Source organism: Sarcophilus harrisii, chromosome 3, assembly GCF_902635505.1.
Source record: "Sarcophilus harrisii chromosome 3, mSarHar1.11, whole genome shotgun sequence".
NCBI lineage: Eukaryota > Metazoa > Chordata > Mammalia > Dasyuromorphia > Dasyuridae > Sarcophilus > Sarcophilus harrisii.
The window spans coordinates 454,841,685-454,864,331 of record NC_045428.1 but is presented as its reverse complement, the minus strand read 5'-3'; the positions used below and the strand labels follow the sequence as shown (position 1 = coordinate 454,864,331).

Here is a 22,647-nt window from a genome sequence, read left to right as displayed (position 1 = left end):
TGGATGCAAGAGACATTATGGAGGGAGAATCAACAATACTTGACAACCAACTGGATAATTATGGTAGGGGGCAATGAGAAGTCAATGATGCCTCCAATGATGCAAACCAAAGTGATAAAAAATTAGTAGTGCCCTGAACAAAAATAATTTTCAAAGAGGGGTGGGCTTAGGTAGAAAGATAATGAATTCCTCCCATAAAAGCAAAGCAAAATGACAGAAGAGAAAGACATAATGACAAAAAATCACAATGTTACTAACAATGACTACTGCCTTTAAATGTCATGCACAAATGATTCATCCTTCCAGATGGATTCTTATTTTTATTTCACTATTCCCATTTCATCTTCTAAAGTAAACCAATTCCCTAACTAGATATGCTACCTAAAACTATGACATGTAATGCAAATAAACAGCTAATTATTTGGAAATGAGAAAATTAAGTACCAATACAATTAACTGCACACATCAGAGCTAAATATTTGATTACTAGGCACTGGAATTATTAATGAATAAAAAATGTGTATTATTTTAAACTTGACAGTTTACTTAATTCAAAAAAAATCATCTACTGTTTCTACATGTGTGAAAAATCTGTAATTGGTCAGAGGTCCTTATTTGTGCCTTTTAAAGTTCAGGAGGACCACTGCCAAAATCTTACCCAAAGTAGCAGATGATCTAGCAAGAAGGGGATTAAAATTTTCTAGCCCCATTTCTATATTTCTGGCCCAAATACAGCCAATTGACAATTTTCAAAGTTTGCCATAAGGTACAAGAGATTTAATCAACTGTGAAATCCTTGCATAACTAGGCAACCTTAATTCTTCCTTACAATGGTAATCTAGTTCTCTTCCTTTCTTAGGCTTCAGGTGATTTCAACTTGAATTGATAGCAAAGGAGTAGGGGAGGATGGGAATGAAGGAGAAACAAGAATAGGACTTAAAAGAAAAGACAAGACAAGGTCATAGTGTAACTAACTATCTTATTATCCTTGCTCTTCTTGCAACCTCCAGTGACAGTAGATATGGATTATTTAGAAAGCCACTGGAAAGTTCTTCTGAGCACCATTCAAAACTGAAAAATAGAATCAATTCCTTTCTGGTAAATAAATTAAATTATCCTGGGTTTGAAGTTAGAGAATATTAAATTTAAAACATTCCTTGTTAAACTGCAATCAAAAAATGCCAAATTTCTTCAAACCACATCACACTGTGCATTTATAGCAAGATGAGCACCCACTTGATCTTACTTCTAATTTTTATGTGGTCTGATTTTTTTTTCAATAGAAATTTAGTAGATTTAATACAGTGTGGCTTATGGCACCAGAAAGGATTTTATGTGGTTCATTTCTGGCAGTTACAAACTTTCAAAACATTTTTCATATTATTTGCCACAGGGATAAAATGTAAATGCTCAAGCACTATAAAAATTAGAAGGCCAAAACCACCATTCCTCTAACTAGCAGCTAAAGATCAATATTGTAATTGTTTTCTTTTCACATTTCCATCTGAATAACCTCAGAAAGAAATATTTTAAAAGGGATGAAATTTTCTAAAATATTTTCTTTGTAGTAATGAATTCTGAAAAAACATTATGTCCCAAACTTTAAGTGGGGTTTTTATTTCCTGTCTTTACACACACTGAAGAACTAATAGCTGAATTGCTCTCTCACTCCCAAATCATTATTTACCATTCACTGAAATTATATCATTCATTATTTTCTATCTTGAGGATCTGCACTAGCCATAAGCAAAATGAGGCACAAATATATCATCATTCTGAAAGCAAAAAGCTCTGTTTAACGTGGGATTGGATACATCATCTTTGTAAACAAATTGCTTTGATCACTGAGCAGTATGGGTGATAATATGCAAACCAAAAATAAAAAAAGATGCACAGTTTTTCCAGAAATGTGGAATCTTGAACAATCAATACCAATAATTTCAAGGCTCTTCAGTGTCAATTTCACTATTAGTTTGTACAAAATACTATATGTCTATTATCCACTCTAAGATTAAGGTTCTCTATTTGCAAAGTGGTTTTATTAATATTTTTTCAGTAAGGTATGTTAGAATATTAACGGCAATAGCCACACTGTATGAAATGAAAAAGAATACTATTATTCTTATTTCCTCACAAAAAATAACATTCTTATGGATATAAATTTCATTTGCTGATTATTGCCTGACATACTCTAGTAGCAAAAAAGCTAGGGAATTAGTGTGACCCAGAAACAGAAGGGCTTTTCAATACAGAGAGCTTAAATATAGCTTTGGCAAAGAACACAGCAAAAATTGCAGGGGAAGGAGCCACAAGCATCTCTACCAGTCTTGTAAATTCACAAAAGGATAGTAATTTTTGTTGCATTTCTAACTACAAAAGCAATATTTGTAATGAGTAGCAGTCTTGGATATGAATATCTAATTAGACTTTAGTGTAAAGACAATAATTTCTTCTGAAGCCAGAAAGAATTTCTTCCAATTAGAGACTGGGTTGGTTTTTGTTTTCTTAAAGGAGGAGGATTTTTTTTTTCCAGTGGGGTCATTTAACAGTTCTGAAGAAAGCAGGCAGAAAGTAGATCCTTAGTCTACTGGCAGCTTTTCCCATTCTTAAACAATTCCTCAGTTCAGATTCACAGCCACAAAGTTCAAAGGTCACTGGAGTCTTTGTACTCAATTCCATGGTAGTTACAAACAAACTTTTGTTCTTATTTCTTCAATGAAATGGGCTGCAACAACTACACTGATTGAACTTTACATCTGAGGCTTACTTGAGCATTACCTCAGCTGAAGAACCATAGTACTTCATTCAACCATAAATGATTAAATTTCTTTTTTCAAATAAAATAATTTGTTTACTAAATCACCTATGCTTTTAATCATATAAATGTACCCTCCCCCCAAAAAAAATCCTGGAACCTCTCAACAAAATACCATCTTCCTTTAACATTACGATGACAAAGATTTTGATTTTTTTCATGTTAAGCCATCCAGATCATTCAGTCAAAAAGCATTTATTAAGCTTATTCTAAGACAGAAACCATACTAAGCACTGGGAATGATACAAAGAAACACAGAGATTGTCCCTCCCCTTGAGGAGCCTACAACTTTATGAATGAAATAACATGCAAACAACTATATGCAAACCAAATTATAAACAGGAAAGGAAGGCACTAACATTGAGAAATCAGAGAAGAAACTAGGATCCTATTCCTATAAAAGGTAGAATGTGGGCTGGAATTTGAAGGAAGTCAAAGATGCCTGAAGGCAGAAATGAAGAAGAGCATTCCAGGTATGGGTGACTACTAGTGAAAATGCCCAGAACTGAGAAATGTCTTCTTCAAGGAACAGCAGCAAAGAGATTAATATCACCATATCAAAGAAGGGGGGTAGAGGGGAGAGGAGGGAGTATGAAAGGCTTTGAACATATGCAAGAGAATTTTCTATTTGTTTTCTAAAGGTGCAAAGGGGGACAAAACCAAAAACCCTTTTATGTAAATTTTTCAGCATATGAAGATACAGATCTAAAAATGTTTCTTAAAAATGATACTGCATCTAAAAAGTACATTTCTAAAATGTTATTTTATGTAAATATGCAAATAAAATATATTTGCAAACAATTTTAAAATTGTATTTTAAAATCACAATTTGTTCTAAGAAAGAAAGGAACTTTTATGCAAATATACTGGCCTAAAGTCATCAGGTCCATTTCATTTCATTTCCTGACTAACAGATATGCAACTTAGTACAATAATATAAAATAGAAATATTCTTTACTGTGTATCCTACAGACTTGCTTTTTTTAAAAACAAATCTCCATTTACTTATTGGAATGTGCTACATAATATCAGTCTTCAAAGTTCTGTTAGGAAAAGCAATATGAAGTGTCTGTATTGCAATGATATCCCAAGTAGTAACATGAAAATTTTACCTAAGGACCTCTTAAAGTAGGTTTCAAGTAAATAAAATTAATTAAACTCCCGAAAATCTCTCAAAATAGTGAGAAAATTTAACCAATATGATGATACACGTTCCAAAATTGTACTGTGCAGAAATAAAGCATAACAAATTATATGATTTTAATAGAATCAGTAGAAAGAAATCTTAGGAGTCCCAACTGGGACACTTTCTGAGTATCTAAAAACAAATAAATGGACTGAAAATTATAAATGCTAACAGAAAGAAAAGCTAAGGAAAGGTTTTCTTCACATACTCAAAACTTTCCAGAATGGTTCTTGACAATAAGATACTTCTCAAATGAAAATATTATTTTAACATTTTCTGGATCCCAACAATGTGTGAAATTCCACAGTCCTCCAAGGAAAGGAGCTCCATTAATTCCAAACAAGATAATTAATTAGGTTTAAAATAAGAAAAGAAACAAAATTAAAGAAGACTATCCCATTTGTCAGGAGAAAGAAATAGAGATCAGAAATGTGCAATTCAGAAAAATCAACACAGGGACTAAGATTGCTTTAGACATGTTTAATAAGAAATTTGAAGATAAAGGAAAAAAAGAGCCTAATTTTATGGACAGAGGAAAATGATTCTAAAACCTTCTTACATACATTTCCATAAATTATGGCAAGATTACTAAGTCACCATTGTCTTCATTTGTAGAAAAACCTCAAACTCCACAGGAAAAGAAATAGGATTTGAGGTGAAAGGGGAGAAAATTAAGAAAGACTAATAGAAGGGAACAGCAGAGCTGTAAACAAAATGAACTCTTTGATCCTGAATCAGGGATTAAAAGAGAAAAAATAGAAAATAAATTAATGGGGTGACTTGGATTGCCTCTTATACAACTGTAAAATAGCTGTACAAATTGTAAAAAAAAAACTAATACAAAGAAATATTATGCAATGATAAATGATGAAAGAAATTATTTGAACAATAAGAATAACAGTTTTTTATATGGACATCAGAACTCTGATATAAACATGTTACCTACCTCCAAACAGACATGTGATGGACACAAAATACAGAAAATAGAAAATTTGTTAGACATGATTGCATGGATTTATTTTGCGTAATTCTCCTTATGTTGCAAGGTTAATTTTTTACCTCCTTTCACTTTTTTTAATTGGTAGGAACAGAAATAGTCATAAAAAAAGAGAATAATCTTTTTGTAATATATTTTAATAATTCACAAGAGAACAGAAGTTCAGAAGGAAATACAGACAAGCAGGACAATTCTGAAAGTAACATATAAAACATACTTTAAAAATCAAATAGTATGAAGGGAATTTTCACACTATCATAAAGAATTCTCTTTAGTGTTCTGTTATATGTATTAAAAAGCTTTTTTGTGGCAAAGCTCAGAATTTTAAAATAAATTTTTAAAAATTATAAAGGGAAGAAACAAAAATTATAAAGGGAAGGAACAAAAATAAAAGAGATAGATAAGGAAAGGGAAAGTTAATGATCCAGGGGTCAAACTTCCAGAAAAGAAGAGAGGGGAGATATTCAAGCTTGCAAGAAAAATATCCAACATTAGCAAAGTTAAGAGTCATCTCTTTATCAGACTGAAATGTGATGTGAATTTTGAAGCATTGAGTAAAGAGAGTATGTACACAAAACAACATTTAAAATAAGTTCCTGTGGGGACTATGGATTAATGCCAGTCAAAAAAGAAATGGATTGCTATGCAAAAGTAAGAACACAGGTGAGAATCCATAGCAAATTTTTGAGGGACCCACTTGATTCATTATGATTTTTTCTAGCAACATTTATTTGTCCTCTATTATATAATTAGAAATATTACTTTGGGGAGGCATGAACAGCAATATAACAAATAAATAGAAGAGAATTAAAGGAAATAAGCATTTATGGCACAGTGCGTAGAATATTGCCTAGATTCAGAAATATCTAGTTCAAATCTGGCCTCAAGACACTTCTACTTGTGTGACTATGAGCAACTCAATTACCCTGTTTTCGTCAGTTCCTCATCTGTAAAATAAAGACACAAAAGAGAAAAAATTGGCAAAGCCACTTCAGTACCTTTACTACCAAGAAAAGATAGTAAGGTCACATGGATTTGGCACAAGTGAATATGAACAACAAAAATTAAGGTTTGGGGGCAGCTTGATGGCACAATGAATAGAGTACCAAGCCTGGAGTCAGAAAGATTTCTTTTCATCATGCTAAGCACTTTACAAATATTCACTTCATCAGGCATCATGCTAAGCACTTTACAAATATTATTTCATTTGATCCTCACAACAATGCTGCAAAGTAAATGCTATTATTTTTCCTGTTTTACAATCAAAGAAGGAGGCAGACAAAAACTGAGTTGCTCATGATCACACAGCAAGTAAGTACCTGAGGCCTAATTTGAATTCAGATCTTCCTAACTACAGTCCCAGTATTCTTATTCACTATGCAACTTGTTAGTCACAAAAATACAGGACTATAAATTACAGAGATGGTACTGGTCTCCATTGCCAGGTCACATTTCAGGCCAGAAGCTTCTTACATAGATGAAATCATAAGTAGGATCAAAGAAAGTTGGCATTAGCTTTTTTAAACTGCCATACCATATTCTTGATTCACATTGAGCTTAAAATTCATTTAAATCTTCAGATTTTTTTTTTAAGCTAAACTGCTTGCTACTAAATCCCTATTACCTAATCTTTCTGAAGCTGCTGAAGTTTTTTTATTTTTTGGTTTTGGTTTTTTTTTTTTTGCTTTCCCATGTATTTTTTTAATTGAAGCTTTTTATTTTCAAAACACATGCAAGGATAATTTTTCACCACTGACCCTTGCAAAATCTTGTGTTTTAATTTCTCCCTTTGCCCCCACCCCCTCTCCTAGATGGCAAATAATTTAAGGTATGTTAAATGTGGTCAAAAAAAATATGTAAATCCAATATAGGCATATGTATTTGTGCAATTATCTTGCTGCACAAGAAGAATATCAAAAAGGAAAAAAATGAGAAAGAAAATAAAATTAATGCAAACAACAACCAAAGAAGTGAAAATGCTATGTTGCGGTCCACACCCAGTTCCCACAGTCCATTCTCTGGGTGTAGATGGTTCTCATCATCACAAGATCATTGGAACTGCCATCAGTCATCTCATTGTTGGAAACAATCACGTTCATCAGAATTGATTGTTGTATAATATTGATGTTGCTGTGCACAATGGTCTTCTGGTTCTGCTCATTTCACTCAGCATCAGTTCATTTAAGTCTCTCCAGGGCTCTCTGAAATCATCCTCCTAATCATTTCTTATGGAACAATAATATCCCATAACATTCATATACCATAACTTATTCAGCCATTCTCCAACTGAAGGGCATCCACTCAGTTTCCAGTTTCTGGCTACTACAAAAAGGGCTACCACAAACATTTTTGCATATGTGGGGTCTCTTTCCCTCCTTTAAGATCTCTTTGATATAACCCCATTCGAAACACTGCTGGATTAAAGGGTATGCACAGTTTGACAACTCTTTGAACATAGTTCCAAATTGCTCTCCAGAACGGTTGGATCCATTCACAATTCCACCAATAATGCATCAGTGTCCCAGTTTTCCCACATCCCCTCCAACATTTGTCATTATCTTTTTCTGTCATCTTAGCCAATCTGACAGGTATGCAGTGGTATCTAAGAGTTGTCTTAATTTGCATTTCTCTGATCAACAGTGATTTAGAACACTTTTTCACATGACTAGAAATTTTTTCAATTTCTTCATTTGAAAATTGTTCATATCCTTTGACCATTTATCAACTGGAGAATGGCTTGAAATCTTCTAAATTTGAGTCAATTCTCTATATTTTAGAAATGAAGCCTTTTAATACATTGTTGGTGGAACTGTGAATAGATTCAGCCATTCTGAACGTGACTGTTTCCAACAATGAGATGAATGATGCCAGTTCCAATGATCTTGTGATGAAGAGAACCATCTACAGCCAGAGAGAGGACTGTAGGAACTGAATGTGGATCACAACATAACATTCTCACTCTTTTTGTGTTGTTCGTTTGCGTTTTGTTTTCTTACTCATTTACTTTCCTTTTTGATCTGATTTTTCTTGGGCAGCAAAAGAATTGCATAAATGTTTACACATATTGGATTTAACATATATTTTAACATGTATAACATATATTAGATTGCTTGCCATCTAGGAGATGGGGTGGGAGGAGGGGGAAATCTGAAACACAAGGCTATGCAAGAGTCAATGTTGAAAAATTATTCCTGCATATGTTTTGAAAATAAAAAGCTTTTTTAAAAAAATGAAAAGAAATGAAGCCTTTATCAGAATCCTTAAATGTAAAATTATTTTCCCAATTTATTGCTCCTCTTCTGATTTTGTCTGCATTAGTTTTGTTTGTACAAAAACTTTTTAACTATAATCAAAATTATTTATCTGGTGTTCAATATTGAGTTTCAGTTCTTCTTTGATCACAAATTCCTTCTGAAGTTGATTTTTTAAATCCAAATCTAAGATACATCTATCCCTATTAAATTAAATCATATTAGATTTGGCTTAATATTCTAATCCATTGCTTATACCCCAAAGAGATACTAAAGAAGGGAAAGGGACCTGTATGTGCCAAAATGTTTGTGGCAGCCCTGTTTGTAGTGGCCAGAAGCTGGAAAATGAATGGATGTCCATCAATTGGAGAATGATTGAGTAAATTGTGGTATATGAATGTTATGGGATATTATTGTTCTGTAAGAAATGACCAGCAGGACGAATACAGAGAGGCTTGGTGAGCTGAATGAAATGAGCAGAACCAGGAGATCATTATATACCTCAACAACGATACTGTATGAGGATGTATTCTGATGGAAGTGGATTTCTTCAGCAGAGAGAAGATATAACTTAGTTTCAATTGATCAAGGATGGACAGAAGCAGCTACACCCTAAGAAAGAACATAGGAAATGAATGTAAACTGCTTGCATTTTTGTTCTTCTTCCCAGGTTATTTATACCTTCTAAATCCTATTCTCCCTGAGCAACAAGAGAACTGTTCGGTTCTGCACACATATATTGTATCCAAGATCTACTGTAACCTATTTAACATGTATTGGACTGCTTGCCATCTGGGGGAGAGGGTGGAGGCAGGGAGGGGAAAAATCAGAACAGAAGTGAGTGCAAGGGATAATGTTGTAAAAAATTACCCTGGCATGGGTTCTGTCAATAAAAAGTTATTAAAAATATATATATATAAATATATATATATTCTAACCCATTAAGAACTTTTTGCATACTGAACCTATCATGTGATGTTTTTGCTATCCTTTCTACCTCTCTCTTATCTGAATATCTGATATATATATCTAATCCTTAGTCTAAATCACAGATAAAAATGCCTGTAATGAAGTGTCTCTGGAGTGCTCCATTAAAGACCTTCTTCTAAGAACTCTTGTCTATTTTAATTCATTTACAATTTCTTTTTAAGGGGAGAGACAAAGAAGAACTGAAAGTGTGGAGAAATAAATGGAATCTGTGTCCTTTCCACACCTCCTCATCATCATCACCTAGCCATTTCATTACCCTTCCATTGGATCACTACATACAAATGTAGAAAACACATATTTTGAACAATCACATTTCTCCAGAAATCCAGACTTCTAGAATAGTCATTGGAAGCTACATTAGCAGTGACCTAATCTGAACTAACTGTACCTTCCAACCTTGAAGATAGATCTTTATTTAATATAGCTAGAGATGTAACTACAAATAATATGGGTCAATGAACACTGGCCTCAGCAGTTACCTGACAGCATATTTTACTGGAAAAGTTCTTTTCCATTTCTAATTTCATCATTTGCCACTTTATCATAACTGTAAAAGAATTTAAAGGCATGATTTCCTGGACAATATGAATCTTTTTTTCTATAAAATTAGCCAAAATCTGAAACAACATTTTCTCAAACTTTCTTGATCTTCAGATAATCATCCACCTCCAGACTCTTAATATATTGAATTGCCTGCACTATTCAAACACAATCGATAATTTTTGCATCACTAACAAAATCAACCTTAGCATCTTGTGAGCTTTCCTTCAGTCTTTTAACCAACCAGCACCATTTTTTCAAAGGAGTTAAAAAACTATTAAGAGTGATCTGCAAAATTTAGAGGGGGAAAGATAAACAAAAAAAGATGACACCATAAACATTAAATGTTATACATTAATATTATTTTAACTTTAATGTTGCTAACAGTGAACATCTATAGTTCTTTAAGGTTTGCAAAGTGTTTTATAAGTAATATATCATTTGATCCTCACAACCACCCTGGGAGGTAAGTGCTGTTATTATGCCTATTTTACAGATGAAAAAACTGAGGCAAAGAGTTTAAGTGACTTACACTTAAGTGTCATACAGCTGGTAATTGACCTTATAATGGTCTGTTAAAGGATCCCCCTGACGTTCTTCCTGAGTTGCCATATTTTCCGGAAACAATGGACCCAGAACATGTAGTTGACCTTAAAAGTGGCCAGGATGAAGCACCCCACCTGAGCTGACATATTATGTTGTTTGCTTTCCAAGAAAGACTCCCATTGTGTCCTTGCGAATCAAGATAGGCACCAGATAGTCTGCACTGGGACAGTGAAGCTGGGGCTCTATGTGGATAAACAGACTGTCCTGTCTTCATAGTCTAAGCAGTGCCCAAAAGAAAAGAATTTGGCTTTTGCCATGGCCTTGCTCCTCCCCTTTGGGAGAATTTTGTCCTTTTCCTACCTTTACTGCACCTTTTCCCCTCTTATACTACACTCCTTCCTGAATTTGCCTCCTTCCTTTGTCCTGCTGTTATAAAAATGCAAACATATATGGGTTGAAACTCTTTGCCATATTTCTCTTGTAATAAATCCAGTTTTCACACAAGTTTCATGAAGTTGGAACTGACTGTGGACAGGCTTTATTTACCAGCAGGTCAATTTACATTAAGGACTCCAAGTACAGTGCTTATTTACTTTGCCCCCCCTTTTTTTATAATATTCTTTAAAATCTGCATGATAAACCAAAATTATTATGAAACTCATTCTGTGTTAATTAGCCAACATCCTGTCCATGGAATGAATCATACACTTCTTTCCAGAGGATGAGATTTACAATTGCCTTGCATAGACATGAGCATAGATTGACTTAACTATGGCTAATTACTGGCTTTTATGGCACTCTAAAGCTCTTATCCCTTTCTCAACAAAATACAAAGCTTCTCCATCAACGATGTGACTTTAGGATAGTACAATAATGCCCTTCAGAGATGAGATTTAAGTGTCTATTTGCCACTCATCAAAGTGGATTAAAGATTCACTTCATCATCTGTCTTTTCATGATAGTTCTTTTCTCTGCCATTATTATCTATTTGAACCCTGTCAACAAGCACTATATCTATGGCTCTCTTTTAGTAGTTTTCTTTCTGACTTTTTAAATTCCTGTCTCCTATTACTCATCTTATGCTTTTCAGCTTGTGAATAAAAAAAGTTGCCCTTTGGTACACACTGTAAAAAGCAAAACAATTCCACTTTCCTTCCGGTAAAATCACAAGTCAGGATGCTTAATTTTCAGATCTTACTTTTTTCTTAGTTGTAGTAATTTGTCATTTTAGTTTCCCTTCTCTGAACTAACTTTCTTGAGATATAGCAACTGGAATGTATAATTTTCCAGGGTGTAATAATAATATTCTGCCTCCATACCCACCAATGCCAACATTACATATCTTCCTTCTTCATCCTATAATCCATAGTGCTCCAAAATCAAATAAAGCAATAAAATTCCATTTACTCTCACTTCCTAAGCCTTCAAATTCCATAGTGACTAGATCTTTTTTCCAGCTCTAGAAATGCAAGTTTTCCCTTAAATAATTGACAGAAAAAAAGGTGATTTATTTGTTTATTCATTATTTGTTTAGGCAATGTCAGTAAATGAAAGAAAACTTAAAACCAAATGCTATTGTTGGTGGAGTTGTGAACAAATCCAACCATTTTGGAGAGTAGTTTGGAATTATGCTCAAAAAGTTATCAAACTGTGCATACCCTTTGATCCAGCAGTGTTACTATTGGGCTTATATCCCAAAGAGATTATAAAGAAGGGAAAGGGACCTGTATGTGCACGAATGTTTGTGGCAGCCCTTTTTGTAGTGGCTAAAAACTGGAAACTGAATGGATGTCCATCAGTTGGAGAATGGCTGAATAAATTGTGGTATATGAATATTATGGAATATTACTGTTCTGTAAGAAATGACCAACAGGATAATTACAGAAAGGCCTGGAGAGACTTACACGAACTGATACTGAGTAAAATGAGCAGGACCAGGAGATCATTATATACTTCAACAACAATACTATATGATGACCAGTTCTGATGGACCAGGCCATCCTCAGCAACGAGATCAACCAAATCATTTCTAATGGAGCAGTAATGATGAACCAGCTATGCCCAGAAAAAGAACTCTGGGAGATGACTAAAAACCATTACATTGAATTCCCAATCCCTATATTTATGCACACCTGCATTTTTGATTTCCTTCACAAGCTAACTGTACAATATTTCAGAGTCTGATTCTTTTTGTACAGCAAAATAACGTTTTGGTCATGTATACTTATTGTGTATCTAATTTATATTTTAATATATTTAACATCTACTGGTCATCCTGCCATCTAGGGGAGGGGGTGGGGGGGTAAGAGGTGAAAAATTGGAACAAGAGGTTTGGCAATTGTTAATGCTGTAAAGTTACCCATGCATATATCCTGTAAATAAAAGGCTATTAAATTAAAAAAAAAAAAAAAGCCAAAAAATAAATAAATAAATAAATAAATGTGTTTAGAGTAAAAAAAAAAAAAAAAAACAAATGCTAACATTTAAAAAGTCATGTCTTTTTTTTTTTTTTTTTTTTTTGACAAAATAGGTTAAATGTTCTTAATTCTATTTTTTTCACACCTGGAGAAAATACTTTAAATTCTGACCCAATATAGAAGGCTTCAGCAAAATGCAAAATAAAATTTATCATATAATCCTAACTTCATTAAAAGGAGACCCATATTTTCCCCCTCTTTAGTAAAGCTCAAAATAGGACAGATATTTAAAATCAGTTTTCAAATTGAGGAATAGTCCTTGAAAAGAGGTTGGGATTAGCTAGTTTAACGAAACTAAAAACAAATAGCAGATTTATTCAAAACCACTGTAGTAATCCTTCAGTGGCTAGCCTAGAAGGAATATGATAAAGGACAAATAGACCTATGATTTCAGGGAATTCCTACATGAGGAGACTACTTCTATTAATTCATGCAGAAACTTACATCTTAAAGAGTTGCAAAGAGCCCAGAGAAGTTAAATGACTTGTCCAAGGTCACACAGCTAGCACAGAAATAGAACCTGAGTTTTACAGTTCTATAACAAATATTATTTTAGGCTCTTATATATATGAAGAAAAAAGTTATTTAGGGCAAAGTCTATAATGAGGAAACTACACAGGTGCTCAGTAGAACTGTTAAAGCTACAAACAATCTTGTACTGACCAGAATCACCTAATCTTACATGTGTAAATAAAAACAAGGCCAAAGTGAGCAACAGATCTGATATAGACCCTCCCATAAAGCATTTCCAACCTTTTCTATGGCCACAAAGATTCTCTTTAGAGCTTTATAAGATGATTTCATTTTAGTTTCATCTCCTCTGGATTCACCTCTTATGGAAGTAAAGTCAAGCAGGGAAATGCACCAAAGGCCAGCAGCCTAATGAGAAAGACAAAAAATCTAAATGATTGTATTCTTGATAACAGCCCCAGAATAATTGGAAACTGGCTCAAACAACAGAAACTATGTGATTTTTAAAAATATTTCCAAAGAAAGAAATATGAACCAATCACGGAATTTTAAAATTGGAAAAACTATTATGTATTGTGTTCCTGTCATCCTTAACTTTCTATAACTAGTTTAAAATTAGGCTAGTTTGAATACATTAGACAACTACCCTTAAGAGTTTGATCAATTTAATACCATACTGATGTAGATCAGTGGTACAACACCTAAAACTGATATTCTGTTTACACCCGAGTATTTATCATATAGGTATGCATATATATTTGTATATATGTATGTGTGTGTGTATATATACTATATATATATATATACACACATATATATGTGTGTATATGTATATATACACATACACTACCTAAACACTGAAAGATTATGTTCTACAAAAACTCACCACCCAAATAGTTTTGAGTCTTTTACTATTGAATTCTTATTTCCTTTTTCTTCTGATATCATTCCTTTTAGAACAGCTCCCACTTTTCTATGTATGTGAAATGCAATTAAACATGTAAACCTCCAATCCATATTATAACAACTTGTATCGAAGAGGAAAAAACTTCATATGTGTATATAAGTATGTAAATATGTATATAATCTATACAGAGTATATGCACATATATACATTATATGTATGTATATATAGTTATATGAAATATTTAGGAGTACTTTCCTTAAAAAAAAAAAAATATTATACATTTACCTAGTATGGTACCAGCCATGAGAAGTGAAAAAGAAAGGGGACAAAACTACAAGAATTCCAATGGATATTTTAAAAAGTATGACAGCTGAGCTTCTTTGCAATAAGTGTTAAGCCCTATCTGCCCTCCCCACCAAAAAAAAGTTACATTACTGAAGAGCCTTCCAATTTGCTATTTGCTCTTTGACTTCCTTAACCCTCTTATTTAACCCTTTAATCCCAGTTTATACCTTATTATTATAAACTGGGCTTCCACCCCAGCCAGTATACAAGCAAGTCTCTGTCCAAAGTGCTACTTTATTTCATGCATTCCAAGAGATGAGGAAAAGTAGAAGATAAATGTAGAGTTCCTGACTCAATATTATCTATTAGTTCTGTAAAGCATCTCCATATATCCAATTTAATGAAAAAGATTAAGCTCCAGAGGATCACTGAAATATAAGTCCATAGCACCATAATGTCAAATAATTTACAAGCAAATTCACTAAAAGGATTCAACATAATGATCCTTCAAAAAGCATTGGCATCAGGGCTTTGACAACAATTAAATAAATCCTCTACTTCCTTTATCATTAAGAATAAGTAGTAAATGTCAAGACCTCAGGTTGGACAGGCTTCAGTTTATCCAACAAAAATCTAGGGGGAAAATATTAACAATTACAGATGCTATTCTTTAAAAGCCTGTCCTTTTTCTATTATAACAAATTAAACATTAAATCAAAACTAGTGAATTCCATGGAATTCATGGAATCTAATTTCATTACCATATATGTGCTTTAAAAAATGACCACTGGAAACATGAACACATGTTGCTCAGAAAAGGAAAGCTTCCTGACTTAAAAGGACTGAAATCAGCCCAAAATATATTCCTAAAAGAAGGAAAAGCATAAGTGATCCAGTATTACAACTACAGCTACCAGCTCTCTTCCAATGAAGCATCATGGAAGACCTCAGGCAATTTAAAAGAACACTAATTTAATGTGCAGATACAAAAGGAAATCATATTTATCCCTTAAAAGGTAATAATTAAATTGGATCTTAGAAATCCCGTTGAATCTTCCACCTCCACCTCTATAAAGCTTCAGTGACTAAAGCTGTTAAAGTTAGAAAAGATCCAAACTCTGACTTAGGTTGTGAAACCATGCTTAATTTTTTTTAAAAATCTACTTCCTTAATTCCACTTGTTTTTTTTTTTACAAAATGTTTTAAGCAAATATTCGACCAACACATGAGGCAGCGTGATGCTAAGCTAATAAAATATCAACTGAGTGAGAAGGGGAGGTGGAGGGAAATTCACGTAGAAATAAGGAGTTACCAATAGAACCGGGATAATAATATGACAGCCACTTCCCTCTTTGAGAGAAAGAAAGGAAGGGGAGAACTCCGCCACAGGAGTCCCTGAGAACGCTGTCATCTTCCTCAGACTGGCCCCCACACGCACAGGCATAGCCCCGGGAAGGAAGAGGCAAACCTGCAATCTCTCCCGTGGGCAGCAGAGGCAAACCACTGGAGAGGTTCTCCCGGGAGCTTCCGGTTTCGGGGGGAGGGGGAAAGGCGGAGAGGAGGGGACCCCGCTTTCCCGACTCCAGGAGAGTCGCTTAGACAGCGTAATAGAGGTTCTAACCTCAACTGAAATGCCCAAATGAAACCAAGAGGTCATTCAGCAGGCTTTGCAACTGTCCAGAAGCACCAGGGGTGGTTGGAGGTGGGTTGTTTTATGGGTTTGGGGGTTTTTTGGTTTGGGTTGGGTTTTTTTTTTTTTTGGGGGGGGGGCTTTCGGAGGCGAATGAAAACACAGGTCATCAACTACCACGCCTCCCCCCCTCCCCCATCATGATTTAGAAGGCAGTCATGGAGCGAACCACCTAGGTGGTAAAATTGATTTTAAAACTCGATTGCGCCTAGGGGGGCGGGAGATTGATGTTCTCCCTCCCTGAGCACACACACGCATGCACGCACATAGCGCGCACACACACACACACACACACACACATTCACACACACCCGCCCCCGCCTCCGCCCCGGTGCTTACCCCGGCCCCCGGCCCCGCCGCGGCGCCGGGCAGCCCCTGCGCCCTCGCCGCCGCCGCCGCCGCTCCGTGTCTCCGGCCCTCGGGGGGCGCCGGGGCTCCCGCTCTTCGTCGGCCGCCTCAACCGCCCTTCTCCGCGGCAATCCTCGTCACCGTCACCGAGGGGATCCCCGGTCGGCCCGGCTGCGGCTCCACTCGCCCTGCCTAGCGCCCGACGGCCTCTCCAAACCGCGGAGGCTCGGCCCGGCGCTCCATGTCGTCCTCCCCACTCTCGAATCGGGGGCGGGGGGGCGTCAGACCCAGGCCCGCCCCGCAGCGCCCGCGACCCTCCCTCGGCTAAATGCCCCACGCAGGAGCCGGCTCGCTGAGGGGGGCGGGGAGAGGATTTCGGAGGAGGGGGGTTCGCCCCTCACCTCTCCGAGCCCCCTGCGGTGATCTTGATCGCTCCCGCCCACTGGCGCGCCCCCCACCCGAGCCCGCCTGATGCCTCTTCTTCCTCCTCCTCCTCCTCCTCCTCCTCCTTTTCCCTCCTCCTCCCACACCCGAGACTCCAGCAACTGGGAAAAGCGGCGCGCGCCGCCGCGGCCTCCAGAGCGAGCACGCGTGCTAAAGGGAGGGCGAGAGCGGACGCGCGCGCAGAGGCCTCGCCTGCTGTTGTCCCGGGAACGCACGTGGACTAGAGAGAGCGCGCACCAGACTAGCCGTGGTCGCGGGGCGTCGCAGGCGGGGGGCTGGGGGGAATCTCCTGGAAGGGGAGGCATTGAGGCCGGCGCTCAGCTTTGGGGGAGAGGACTGTTGAGGCTGTTGTGACTTCTGGGGGAAACAGAAAAATCCAGGTGCTGTTGCAGCAACAGCAAGAAAAGAGATCCCAAGGTAAGTGGACTGTGGTTTAGCTCCCGTGGAAAGAGGAGGGAATCTCTACTCCCTCTTTGACCATCGTTCTGCCGTTAGAACACTTTATCACTTTATGAGAAACAAAAAAACAAAACTGGCAGTGCTGCAAGTTGGGACGACTCCAGTCTTTCCATCTTGTATTATATTAGGGTGTTGGGTATCAGCCTGTCTTTCCTTGTTACACATAGTGAGGCCCTAGAAATCCCCACAGTTGGCTTCCTGCCTAGTAAGGATCAGATGATTGAAACTGGCCAATATGGGAAGTAAAGAGAAAAGGTATCCAGGGAGGAGAAATGGGCTAGAAAATTCAAAAAACGCCTCTTCCTCCCAACTTAGGTGTACACTCTCTCTCTCTTACCCATCTACTCCTCTCTCCCAATCGCCCTTACTTAGCATCTCTAAAAAACTCTGACCTAACAAGTGATCATTTCTGCAATGTGATAACGAACAATTAAAAGAATATTTCATCCAAGATTCTTTTCATGTTTTCTTTTATTTATGTATTATTTTAACAAGTAACACAAATATCATGACCAAAAAAATTAAGCTCAGCCCTCATATTTGCCTTTAACCTTCAGACTAATCAATGCCAAAATAGTGAATACTCCAGTGATTTAGGAATTGCTTAAAGAAAGTTGCCAAGTTTTCATCTTGCCAGTCTGCTCTCCATCTTAGATTATTAATTGATTGTTTCCCTGGAAATAACAACAGCAATATAAATAGAAAACATGGCCTTGTCAATGACATGTTAATATCATTCTCTGTTATTAAGAAGACAGCACAAACTCTATCCCTGGGAGAAATTGAATGGAGAAATTTACAAGAATCTTGCCCAGTGGAGGACTGAAATGGAGTTAAGTTTTTGAGGTTTGGATCCTTGAAATTCTCTTGCATGGAACCAACCACCAGAGGAAGAAAAGATTGTTAGGGGATGGAGTCCTTCTCAAATGTAGGCGTCACTGCCCTCTACTGTTGTCAATTATATGCACTCCATGATCTCTAGGAGTCTAGCTGGGGTAGTTGGAAGTCCTTGAGAGATAAGTAGCAAGGTAAACCACGAGAACAGTTTAAAAATTGTTCTTCATTCTATAGTCTGTTATTAAGACAGTGTCAAAAGGTGAATCCAATGCCAGACTTCTTAAGTTTACAGCAGCGTTTATATACTATGAGGTACAACACATTTCTGTTTCAAATCATTGTCTACGAGGCTGAGGAAAACTGGGAATTTGTGCTTTCATTGGTAAGACTGAGTTAATATGGAATTCTTATCTACCATAATGCTTAGAGGAAGTCCTGATTAATCAAATTATTCCACCACAGTTCCCAGTATCTTGACCACTTTCAATTCAGGAAATGACATCTGACTAAAAATAGTCTGAAAAAATAGAACTGAAAACAGTTCTAGAAGAAAATAACCATTGTCAAGACAGCATCTCCCATTACATTTGTGGGCTGTTCAGTTGTGAACAACTCTTCATGACCCCATTTGGGATTTTCTTAGCAAAGGTAGTAGAGTAGTTTGCCATTTCCTTCTCCAGTTCATTTACAGATGAGGAAACTGAAGTAAACATGGTTAAATGACTTACCCAGAATCACACAGAGTGTCTGAGACCAGATTTGAACTTAGGAAGATGAGGACTCTTCCTGACTTCAGGCCAGGCATTCTATCCACTGTGCCACCTAGTTACTGTACATTTATAATGACTAAAATTCAAAGGAAATGAGTCCTATACAAAGGTTCCATTTGCATGTATGAATGTGATTGATATGTGTGTCGTGTGTATACATATATGTATATACACACATTCAAACATTTATTAAGCACCTATGTGCCAGGCACTGTGCTATGCTTTTAGGATACAAAAACAAAACCAGACATTACCTACCTAAAAGAAAATTCATGGAGATACAGACATATACACACAACACACACACACATATATACTTGCATGTGCACATGTGAATTTCTGTGTGTAACATGTATAAATACATATACATATATATGCATATGCCCTGTAGATAAGAATCATGTGTATGTATGTCATATACAAATGTAAGATTAGGACATTTGTATTAATATGTATCATGTATATATGTGTATATATCATGTGTGTGCGTGTCTATTAGGAACAGGGACTCATCTTTTAGTTCTGTTAGTATAGGGAACCCCAAGAGGAGGAAGCTTCCTCTATGTATGCAAGTCAGCATTTTAGAGAAGAGCCTGAAGCACTTGACTGGTATCACACAAACAATTTCTGTCAAAGAATGTAAACATATGTAAATAAATAGAGAATATATACTAAGTCATTTCTAGAGGGAAGACACAAGACTAGTAAGAACTGCAGGTTGTTAACAATAGAAGAGGGATAACATGGCACCATGGAAGGGTAAGAATAGAGTAGGTTAAGGTCTCAAAATAGTCACTTTCCTTACTCAGTGTATTACAATTAGATGCATTTGTAAAGCTAAGAATAAGTTGTTGACACAAAGTTTACATTTAGAATGAGGGTCGTGATTTTGTGCAATGACATTTGCCATCAGACAGTCCTTTAATGTATGACCACATTAATACATTAAAAAAACTTCTAAGAGTTCACAGTGCCTAACAAATAAAGTCAAATTTTTTGGTTTTGAAATTCAAGTCCTTCCACACAACTTGACTCCAATCTACTTTTATAGTTTTACTTCTACTTATTTCCCTCTATACTCTAAACTGGAGTACCTGAATATATCTTGCACATTTGTTCCCCTATGCCTTTACCTAGATTCTGTCATTCCATACTACTGGTTGAAATACTACCTCTTCTTTAGTTCAAATGTTACAACTCATCCATTAACTATTCCCTGATCCTTTCAGCCAGAAGTGAACTCAGCATTGTCTCTTAGGCATCCATCATATCCTATTTTGCAAGTATACTACTAGATCTTAATCCCTTTCAGAACAAGACCTATCTTTGTATTTTCCTCAAGGCCTAGGAAGAAGTCAGGCACACAGTAGGTGTTTAAAGTATTTTTGCTGAATTGATTTACAAAAGATAGATAAGGTTAAATAACCAAAAGAGGATTCCAGTTCAAGAATTTTTAATTTTCTTACTCTCCTGTTCAGCCAACATGTGATATTCTTGATTTGAAATGTACACTTAAATTAAACATAAATAATTATTGCCACTCTGCATTTAAGCTGAAGCAATGATGCAGTCATCTTTCAATTGTTGGTAGCAAATTATCAGTCAACATGAAAATACACTTTGACACCAGATCCCAGGAATGAAGCAAGATAAATCCTAGAATCTCAGCATTGCCTAAATATTAAACTTCTAAACTATAAAACATAATGATAAATTACTGTCTTTGGCATAATCTCTTTATGGCTGAATTCATACCCCTGAGGTGAAGCACAGGAGAAAGAAAAGGCAAATTCCTGCCTTCATTAAAATATTTGAAGGTCTCTGGCACAGCTTCCCCTCCCAGTTCTGCCACTGCTGTCTTCTGGGTTGTAGCATCTGTGTTCACTCGCTGCTTCCCCAGATCTGTTGCATTGCAGTCCCCTCCAGGCACTGAAGCAGAGTCATGGTGCAGATAAGTAAACCAATGAAAGGGGCAGCCCACCAAAATGACTGCAGTATTCACATCTAACCTCCAGTCTTAGGGAGAGCTTGGGGATTCACTGAAGGAGAAGAAAGGAACTTATTTGCATTTCAAGAATGAATGTTAAGCAGCTGGCTTGAGAAATGTTTACCCTGCTGAAAGCCCGGCAGGCTCAAAAAAGAGCATTCCCAAAGCAGGATTTGACATTGACTTCCCTTGTTCTTGCTCAAAGATGCAACTCAGCATTGTGTCTCCCTGACCAAGGACTATGGAATAGATAAAAGGAAATGCTGTATAATATTCTTCTGGTAAAAATATACTATGCCCAATATTTTATAAGTAGTTTTAAGTTGCAAGATATTGATATAGTAGTCCCTTTAAAAATAGATCCATTCACAACATAAGAGGTAATATTAGTCAACTTTTAAAGTAGATTTCTCAGAAAGCATATTACATATCTACTATGCAGTGATTGTAATAATAAACATTTCATTTCTTAATTCAACTAGGCTTACTAATCTGTATCAGGACAGTAGCAACAACTGAGAAACTTAAGGTTTGTAAAGAGCTTCACATGTATGATCTCATTTGATCTTCACAAAGACCAATTGAGGCTATTAGTACTCCAGGTGCTATTATCCCCATTTTGCAGATGAGGAAATAAGCTCTAAGTACTAGATCACAGTTATGCAACTGTAATTCTCAGAAGCAAAATTTGAATCAACATCTTCTTAACTTCAAGTCTAGTCCTGTTTCCACTATACCATAAGATATATAAGAAAGACTATCTTGCCAGAGGTAAGAAAGAATGATTGATGGAGAGAAAGAGGGGAAGAAGAGAAAGGAAAAAAAAAAAAAACAGGAACATATGGTATGCGTCTACTAGTCTAGGAGTGGGGATACAGCCCTGTAATAGAGTAGAAGCAAGGGAAAGAGGACCGAGGAAATAGTTGCAAGACATTACATAAGCAGAATCCTCAAAGCTTAGAAACAATGTATATGGAAGAGAAAAAAGAATCAAAGATAACCTCAGGGTTAGAAACATGGGAGACCAAATAAATGTTAAAGTCACAGACAGAAATACTTAAGTGAGAAGGAAGGGCAAGTTTAGGCAAAAAAGATAATGAGCTTAGTTTTAGTTTTGTTAAGCTTAAAATACCAATGGGTCACATAAATAGAAATGTTTTGTAGGTGGCTAGAGATGCAGGTCCAGAAGAGAGTTATAAGCTGAAGATACATTTTAAAGAGTCAACTATATAGAAATGGTAAATGGAGTTTTAGGAATAAATGGTGTTGCAAAGGGAAAGCATATAGAGAGAACAAAGGAAAGTCAAGGAATCCCCTCAGTTCCATCTACTAGGGAAGGGGCATCAAACATGAATCTCAAAGAGGAATGTAGTAGGCAACCTTCCATAATTTTGTGAAAATTAGATTACAACTTAATCAGAGGAGAGATAAGATGGTAGAATGAGGTAATAGAATTCAGTTACACACAAACACACACACACACACACACCCTACTCAATAAAAATCTAAAGAATGCACCAAACTGAATTTTAATCAGGAAAACTAAAAAGAAGTCATAGTAAATCATGTTTTCAGCCCCAGGGTGGCTTAGGAAGACAGATCTACCTGCATACAACTAAGATAGGAGATTCCAGCCAAGAGCACAGC

The 22,647-nt window shown here is 36.2% G+C and overlaps 1 protein-coding gene across 1 annotated transcript in view; it reads right to left on the bottom strand.

Moving 5' to 3' along the window:
- The window catches only part of ARHGAP32 (Rho GTPase activating protein 32), a 368,512-nt gene extending 351,987 nt beyond the window's left edge, over positions 1–16,525 (bottom strand). Inside the window, exon 1 of the mRNA XM_031960907.1 lies at positions 16,495–16,525. The gene's annotated coding sequence lies outside the window, so the exon portion shown is untranslated. The remainder of the gene's footprint in view (positions 1–16,494) is intronic.
- Between the last annotated feature and the right edge of the window lie 6,122 nt (positions 16,526–22,647).